General features: G+C 31.1%; 1 protein-coding gene across 1 annotated transcript in view; it reads left to right on the top strand.

The window, feature by feature from the left end:
* Positions 1-10178, top strand: part of LOC108694064 (trinucleotide repeat-containing gene 6C protein) — a 51465-nt gene that overhangs the window by 670 nt on the left and 40617 nt on the right. The window lies entirely within an intron of this gene.

The raw sequence follows: 10178 nt of genomic DNA on the forward strand, positions 1-10178 counted from the left end.
TACATAAACAAAATATTATGAATTTTAAAATACAAAGATTTCCACAGATTTTTTTATTTAAATTAGTGCAGCATATTCACATATTCAATATATGTGACATAAAAATAAAAAATATTTTGATTCCAACCTATAATTAAACGAATTATGCATTTATTTTTCTTAATCCCATTCTCAAATATTCATCCAAGATTAAATATGCTATAAATTGGTGCAAAGAAAAAATATGTACATTTAAAAAAATATTTTTTTAATGTATAAATGAAAAAATTGCTTTTCTTTACAAGAACAAAATACAATAATGTTATTACAACGATTGACTAATCTTATCTTACACATATACATATGTATATACGTGTGTGCATGTGTGTGGGTGCGTGCATGCGTGTGTAAAATGCAATACTATATATAACTAAATAATTAATTCTTGAACACATATAGCATCAATTTTAACTTAATAGATTGTAGCTTATATATTTGATTGATTGACAAAATAAATTTATAACAAATAAAGTAACATAAATGATATAAAATCCTATAAGTTAAATAAACAAGTAAGTAATTGATGATTTGCAATGCAATACAAAAATCCTGATAACGATCAATAAATGAGTAAAAGAGATTAGAATAAAAATAAATAAATTATATTTAATACATAAAAATAATTTAATACATAAAATTCCGCAAACGTTTCAACTCACAGAATCTTCAAAAGTATAAATACAATTATATTAAATAAAAAATTAACATTTACAATCTAATATGTCGAAATGAGAACATTACAGAAATATCATTCGTCCTTTTCAAGATAGTTATTGTCACATGTTCAGAAGAATATATAATAATCAAAATAATTCAAACTAAATCCCCGTTTGACAGCGAGAATCGTGTTAGTCCTTTTAAAATTAATTTGATTTAGAACAATTTTATATTTTATCTCATATTATACCATATTTTATACCTTATCTCATATTACACATAAAGGATTAACACGATTCCCGTTTCACGTGGTATAACAATAACTATCTTGAAGAGGATGAATGATATTTCTATAAAGTTACCTAATTTCGATATATTAGACTGTAGATGTTAATTTTTTATTTAATTGTATTTATATCGTACTGAAAACTCTGTGAGTTGAAATGTTTGCGGATTTATTTTTATCTATTACCTATAATTAAATTATTTTGATTTTAACATCTCTTTTTATTGGTTGTTATCAGAATTTTCCCATAAGTTCGTCGCGGAATATACAAGAACTTTTTAAATTAAATTAACGTTTTTTTCATTAAAATTTTTCTGTAAGAAAGATATTTTCATATAATACACAACTAAATATAAGTGACATAACAATGATATAAATGCAACTGATAAGGAGTTTATGAGTCACAACACAGAATTTTTTTGCGCAGTACCCGATAAAAAATTTGTCATGTATAAATATGTATAATTATGTAACACAAACATACATAACTATATATAAATATTCATAAACATATATAATTTTATATGAAATATGTTCATATAAAATATTAATACTTTTTTTTTGTAAAATTATTTTTTAGTGAAATAGAAGTAATAATAGAAGAAGAAATAATAAAAAAATTTTTAATGTAAAAACATTAAAAATAATTAAAAAAATAATTTTCGCACTATTTGTTTGAGAAAACATCAAATTTAAAGAAATATAAAAAAATTACTTATGTACAATTATATATAAAATTATGTGTGCAATTTTTGCAATTTTTGCAATACAATTTTTTAATATTTTTCCAAACTTGTTTTTTTCTAAAACAAACAATGCGAAAATTATCCCTTTAATTATTTTTTATGTCTTCACATTACTATTATTACTTTTATTACACTAAAAAATAATTTTAAAAAAGAAGGATGTAATAAATATATATAGACATTTCATATACAATTATACATATGTTTATGACATTTATGCGTGTTTATATATGTTTATACATATTCATATTTATATATATTCATGCTTGAACATTTGTTTTACTAAGTAATTATATTTAAATATATATACATATTTATAAAGATAATAAATTATAGACATTTTGGCCCAAACTGGGCCATCTTTAGTATGTCAAAACGAGAACAAATATATAATTTAAAGTAATGATGAAGTGTTAATATGATAAGAACATTAATAGCGCGATTAGTACAAAAATTTCCACAGATAAATCATATAAAATTATCTAGTGCTATAAATGCAGTTACTGTACTGGGTCTATGATGATTCGATTTCTTATTTTGTATCTTTACAATTATTTCCATTTCACATAAATACTGTGCAAACATAAAAATACCAGACATAATTTAAGATATTCATATTGTAAAATTAATATAAATTGCCAAATTATGAACTATTATTACCAATTTTTTAAAAATAAAACATACTCTGTGTTTGAACATATTCAAACTCGGTATAATTATAAAGTAATCATTATCAAATGAAAACGGAAACTTATTTTAATAAGGTGTGTAACATGTCAGAGCAAAATGATAGGTACCGCAATAATACAAAGATTTTTTTTTATATAAATGTCAATAATTGTTATTCTAATCGTTAAATATTATAAAGAAATTCTTTGATTTGCAAAGTCACAACAGTGTTTGCATACACCGTGACATAAAGATAAAAATATAAAAAAATATAAAAAAATATTAGGTATATTGATAAAAATTTATTATAAAAATTTATTATACATCATTAATTAATTTAAAATCAATATGTTTCAATGTCATATTTAAAATACGTTTAAGATGAAATTGACAAATAAATGAAAATTACATATAAAAATTATAAAAACAATTCTAATTCATCAAAGTGCCAATCCATGAACTTTTCAAAGAACTGTTTTTTCTCATTTTCCATTACATATTCCGCTTAAAATCTTTCTTCTTCTTTCTCAGCTTTCTCAATATTCTGTCCCCTTTATAAATTTTCTTCAATTTTTCGTATGCCATTTAACATTTCTGTTGCAGCTTCCTCCTGGCATGTGCAATAAACGGTGCGTTTCTTCGGGAACATTTACGGGTTTTACTCGAAATTTATATATATGTGTATATAATATATATACGAGATACGGTTCGGGTAATCAGATCGTTGCAATACATGTCCACTTCTCGTCACGTTTATCGGTCTGTCGAGCTTGTCTCGTAAGACCAGCGTCTAACAAGCCGATAAACTGAATTAATCACGATTAACGCACGAGGGATGTGGGCAATAGCCCCAGAAAGTGGATTGCCTCACGTCGCGTCTATCAGCCGCGTGATTTGCACACTTGGTGTGACACAGACTATTGTGGTTCGCAGAGTATTGTGGTTATGAAGGTCTCGTCGACGTTAGACGTGCGTTAAACGTGATACGAGAAGCCGGCCGTATTCGCAACGATTTCATTGTCGGTTCTGCATCCGCCGGATCGAACATAGTAAATCGCCACTTCGCGCAATTCACACCATCTCTTGCACGTGTCATGGAGATGTAGCAATCGAGATATAAAATGATTCTCAAAAAATTAAGCAGATTTTTGAGAATAGAGATTGAGATTTGCGAAATATGGTATTTAGTGTAGAAGAAAAATCAAAGAAAATATTGTAGAGAAGTAACAGGAGTAGAATCTTCGTGCGCTGTGGAGAAAATAAGATGAAATAACATTGAAATAAATTGTAAGTATTATTGCGTGCGCACTAATGCGTGTTTTCAAATGACTCTCTTTAATTTATCCTTCACACATTATTTTATTAAGCTCCTCGCTATAATAGCTCCTCCGTCTCGGATCTCTCAATATTTTATTCCTATTGTGATTTTTCTTTATTTTTTCGTGTGTCATTTAATATTTCTGTTGCAGCTTCCTCATGGCACGTGCAATAAACTGTATGTTTCTTCGGGAACATTTATGGGCTTTACTCGAAATTTATATAAATACGAGATACGGTTCGGGTAATCAGATCGTTGCAATACATGTCCAATTCTCGTCACGTTTATCGGTCCGTCGAGCTTGTCTCGTAAGACCAGCGTCTAACAAGCCGATAAACTGAATTAACCACGATTAACGCACGAGGGATGTGGGCAATAGCGCCCCAGAAAGTGGATTGCCTCACGTCGCGTCTATCAGCCGCGTGATTTGCACACTTGGTGTGACACAGACTATTGTGGTTCGCAGAGTATTGTGGTTATGAAGGCCTCGTCGACGTTAGACGTGCGTTAAACGTGATACGAGAAGCCGGCCGTATTCGCAACGATTTCATTGTCGGTTCTGCATCCGCCGGATCGAACATAGTAAATCGCCACTTCGCGCAATTCACACCATCTCTTGCACGTGTCATGGAGATGTAGCAATCGAGATATAAAATGATTCTCAAAAAATTAAGCAGATTTTTGAGAATAGAGATTGAGATTTGCGAAATATGGTATTTAGTGTAGAAGAAAAATCAAAGAAAATATTGTAGAGAAGTAACAGAAGTAGAATCTTCGTGCGCTGTGGAGAAAATAAGATGAAATAACATTGAAATAAATTGTAAGTATTAGTGCGTGCGCACTAATGCGTGTTTTCAAATGACTGTCTTTAATTTATCCTTCACACATTATTTTATTAAGCTCCTCGCTATAATAGCTCCTCCGTCTCGGATCTCTCAATATTTTATTCCTATTGTGATTTTTCTTTATTTTTTCGTGTGTCATTTAATATTTCTGTTGCAGCTTCCTCATGGCACGTGCAATAAACTGTATGTTTCTTCGGGAACATTTATGGGCTTTACTCGAAATTTATATAAATACGAGATACGGTTCGGGTAATCAGATCGTTGCAATACATGTCCAATTCTCGTCACGTTTATCGGTCCGTCGAGCTTGTCTCGTAAGACCAGCGTCTAACAAGCCGATAAACTGAATTAACCACGATTAACGCACGAGGGATGTGGGCAATAGCGCCCCAGAAAGTGGATTGCCTCACGTCGCGTCTATCAGCCGCGTGATTTGCACACTTGGTGTGACACAGACTATTGTGGTTCGCAGAGTATTGTGGTTATGAAGGCCTCGTCGACGTTAGACGTGCGTTAAACGTGATACGAGAAGCCGGCCGTATTCGCAACGATTTCATTGTCGGTTCTGCATCCGCCGGATCGAACATAGTAAATCGCCACTTCGCGCAATTCACACCATCTCTTGCACGTGTCATGGAGATGTAGCAATCGAGATATAAAATGATTCTCAAAAAATTAAGCAGATTTTTGAGAATAGAGATTGAGATTTGCGAAATATGGTATTTAGTGTAGAAGAAAAATCAAAGAAAATATTGTAGAGAAGTAACAGAAGTAGAATCTTCGTGCGCTGTGGAGAAAATAAGATGAAATAACATTGAAATAAATTGTAAGTATTAGTGCGTGCGCACTAATGCGTGTTTTCAAATGACTGTCTTTAATTTATCCTTCACACATTATTTTATTAAGCTCCTCGCTATAATAGCTCCTCCGTCTCGGATCTCTCAATATTTTATTCCTATTGTGATTTTTCTTTATTTTTTCGTGTGTCATTTAATATTTCTGTTGCAGCTTCCTCATGGCACGTGCAATAAACTGTATGTTTCTTCGGGAACATTTATGGGCTTTACTCGAAATTTATATAAATACGAGATACGGTTCGGGTAATCAGATCGTTGCAATACATGTCCAATTCTCGTCACGTTTATCGGTCCGTCGAGCTTGTCTCGTAAGACCAGCGTCTAACAAGCCGATAAACTGAATTAACCACGATTAACGCACGAGGGATGTGGGCAATAGCGCCCCAGAAAGTGGATTGCCTCACGTCGCGTCTATCAGCCGCGTGATTTGCACACTTGGTGTGACACAGACTATTGTGGTTCGCAGAGTATTGTGGTTATGAAGGCCTCGTCGACGTTAGACGTGCGTTAAACGTGATACGAGAAGCCGGCCGTATTCGCAACGATTTCATTGTCGGTTCTGCATCCGCCGGATCGAACATAGTAAATCGCCACTTCGCGCAATTCACACCATCTCTTGCACGTGTCATGGAGATGTAGCAATCGAGATATAAAATGATTCTCAAAAAATTAAGCAGATTTTTGAGAATAGAGATTGAGATTTGCGAAATATGGTATTTAGTGTAGAAGAAAAATCAAAGAAAATATTGTAGAGAAGTAACAGAAGTAGAATCTTCGTGCGCTGTGGAGAAAATAAGATGAAATAACATTGAAATAAATTGTAAGTATTAGTGCGTGCGCACTAATGCGTGTTTTCAAATGACTGTCTTTAATTTATCCTTCACACATTATTTTATTAAGCTCCTCGCTATAATAGCTCCTCCGTCTCGGATCTCTCAATATTTTATTCCTATTGTGATTTTTCTTTATTTTTTCGTGTGTCATTTAATATTTCTGTTGCAGCTTCCTCATGGCACGTGCAATAAACTGTATGTTTCTTCGGGAACATTTATGGGCTTTACTCGAAATTTATATAAATACGAGATACGGTTCGGGTAATCAGATCGTTGCAATACATGTCCAATTCTCGTCACGTTTATCGGTCCGTCGAGCTTGTCTCGTAAGACCAGCGTCTAACAAGCCGATAAACTGAATTAACCACGATTAACGCACGAGGGATGTGGGCAATAGCGCCCCAGAAAGTGGATTGCCTCACGTCGCGTCTATCAGCCGCGTGATTTGCACACTTGGTGTGACACAGACTATTGTGGTTCGCAGAGTATTGTGGTTATGAAGGCCTCGTCGACGTTAGACGTGCGTTAAACGTGATACGAGAAGCCGGCCGTATTCGCAACGATTTCATTGTCGGTTCTGCATCCGCCGGATCGAACATAGTAAATCGCCACTTCGCGCAATTCACACCATCTCTTGCACGTGTCATGGAGATGTAGCAATCGAGATATAAAATGATTCTCAAAAAATTAAGCAGATTTTTGAGAATAGAGATTGAGATTTGCGAAATATGGTATTTAGTGTAGAAGAAAAATCAAAGAAAATATTGTAGAGAAGTAACAGAAGTAGAATCTTCGTGCGCTGTGGAGAAAATAAGATGAAATAACATTGAAATAAATTGTAAGTATTAGTGCGTGCGCACTAATGCGTGTTTTCAAATGACTGTCTTTAATTTATCCTTCACACATTATTTTATTAAGCTCCTCGCTATAATAGCTCCTCCGTCTCGGATCTCTCAATATTTTATTCCTATTGTGATTTTTCTTTATTTTTTCGTGTGTCATTTAATATTTCTGTTGCAGCTTCCTCATGGCACGTGCAATAAACTGTATGTTTCTTCGGGAACATTTATGGGCTTTACTCGAAATTTATATAAATACGAGATACGGTTCGGGTAATCAGATCGTTGCAATACATGTCCAATTCTCGTCACGTTTATCGGTCCGTCGAGCTTGTCTCGTAAGACCAGCGTCTAACAAGCCGATAAACTGAATTAACCACGATGATTAACGAGGGATGTGGGCAATAGCGCCCCAGAAAGTGGATTGCCTCATGTCGCGTCTATCAGCCGCGTGATTTGCACACTTGGTGTGACACAGACTATTGTAGTTCGCAGAGTATTGTGGTTATCAAGGCCTCGTCGACGTTAGATGCACGTTAAGCGTGACACGAGAAGCCGTATTCTCTACGTCACTGTTGGTTTCGCATCCTTCTCATTAATCGTATATTAAATCATCAGTCACATTATGTGTTGTGCAATTCACAGTGTACTTGCTATGAAGGATCTGCAATAAGAATATTTAGTGAGGATTTGAAAATTTATCCAAAGAGAAATTGTCGTCGAAAACTAAAGAGAGAATTCCTGCAGAAGAGTGGATGATCAAGGGGAAATTTATAAATGCAAAATTTTTTTGCCTCAATCAAGCGGAATTCAACTAGTTGAGATTGCGAATAATTATGAAAAAAATAGAATAGAATGTATTTTTTACACTTCATTGCGTAATTATGAAAAACATTTTTTTTATTGAATATATATATCTTATGAAATGGTTCAAATAATTATGGAAGGAACATGGTAGCACTTGTAAAATTAAAACATGTATAAAATATTTAAATATGAAAGAAATTAATTCAATATCAAATTTTGTTTTATAAAAATTCAGATTTTCAAGGTTATTTTTGCAGATATCTAATATAATACAATGGTAAGATAATTTATTAATGGAATCGTGTAATGATTTTTATTGTGTCATGCAATTCCTATTCCTTCGTTGAAAATGGAGATTCCCTGTTACAGAATTAAATCCTGATTACTCATGAGATTTGGATTTATTAAGGATTTCAGTATTGGTTGATGACCGATAACATTTTTAAAGTTGTCAAATTATTAGTGAGGAAATGTTTTACCAGAAAAAGTAAGATTTATGTGAATTAGAATCTCATATTACGAATATCATTATTGTTCGATTTGATCACTGTTACAAATCGGAAGTAATTTGTTCGTTTGTTTACATCGATTGTTTCTTATTTTTGCTTTTGATAATTACTTTTAAAGAGATTTAAAAAGTGATTTGGTGATCAAATTATTCTTCTTAATGTTTCCGTTTTATCAATAGTTTTATTAATAGTTTTATTATAGTTTATCCTTTGTTCATAGTTTGTTCAATTACTTAAAACTTAATATATTATGTAACTGCAGACTGCAGATTTATTTTAATTATTAATAGTATGTTTTTTTGAATATTGCTTATCAATATAATATATATAATTGTATACTTGATTGTGACTCATTTCTCCTTATCTTATATATAATATATCTCCAATCTATCATATTCCAGAATACATATTTTAATATTCTAAAAATATGAATAACACCTTGATCCACCGATTCGATTCAACAGTTCTCTTTTATTCGTAATTATAATTTTACATGTAATTTATTTTACAATTTAATTTATATCAATTGTAATATTAAAAATAATCTGAATATGAAATAACAAAACATATCTATATCGGTAATCTTATAATTATTTATGTATGTTATTCGTAGCAACACGATAATTAATTATAATATTGTATTATCAGATATTATATGTTTAGTTTTTTCGTATCTCATGTTATTAATTTTATTTTGTATATTTTACTTGATATTTTGAAGGTGCTCATATAAACATGCATTATATCTTCACTGTTGCATTGTCAAATTTTCTATTACTTTATTATTTTATTATTTTATGATTTTTGAATGTTATAAATTTCTATTTTTCGTGAAATGTGTAAAGTTTTTTGTTTAGAACGGTATCAATATATATATAATACGACAAGTAAATTCTTTTTAAATTTAAATAAAATTTCAAGTTAAAACAACGCGTGTCGTGAAACATTTAAAATTCTCGTGCAAGTAATAAAATTTGTGAACATATCTTCAGTTTTGTTCAATTTTTACGATTATTATCATTATTCTTTTTAAAATCATTTTTCATTAGTTTGAATTTTTCGAATGATCTTCTCATGTATGTACACTCGAATTGAATATAATATTCCGTCTATCGGCGATAATAATCTGACAGCAAGGATGTATTTCTGTCTTATCGATTTTTAATTGAAATGTGATCAAACCTATAGTCAGATGCAACGAAAGGTAAGTCCAATCTGGCCTGAAGAAAAAAGAAGGAATATGACGGAAAGTAAGTAGTAAATTTTGATCATGTGGAATATAAGGTAATATACAAAATTATTTATTTATTTGTTTGTTTTTTTCTCTATTTTCCTCTATTTTCTTGTAAGTATGTATGAGATTTAAAAAATCCCACAATTAAAATTATATTTTAATCGTGCACGTATATTTGAAACTCTGATTCTTAGATTTATCGCTCAAATAGATTTCAGGTATTCTGCTAGATTAACCAACAAATCGATTCCCTTAGTAAGTCGCGTATTTATCGCATCGCAATTTTAATTAAAGATTTTTTTTATGTTAAAATATATACGAGTAGATAAATCGATAGGAAAAAATATGAGCAAATAAGAATATAGATTGGAATACAGATAGGTAGGGATTCGGTTTGGTAAGTGTGTAATAATTTGAAAAATAGAATTGGGAAGATCATATTATAAAAACATAAATAACTTATTTATAATAATTATAAGTACGTCTATACATTTATTATTATTGTATTAAATATTAAATTATGTATTATTATATAAAGT

Source organism: Atta colombica, unplaced genomic scaffold (assembly GCF_001594045.1).
Source record: "Atta colombica isolate Treedump-2 unplaced genomic scaffold, Acol1.0 scaffold112, whole genome shotgun sequence".
In the NCBI taxonomy this organism is placed as follows: Eukaryota; Metazoa; Arthropoda; class Insecta; order Hymenoptera; family Formicidae; genus Atta; species Atta colombica.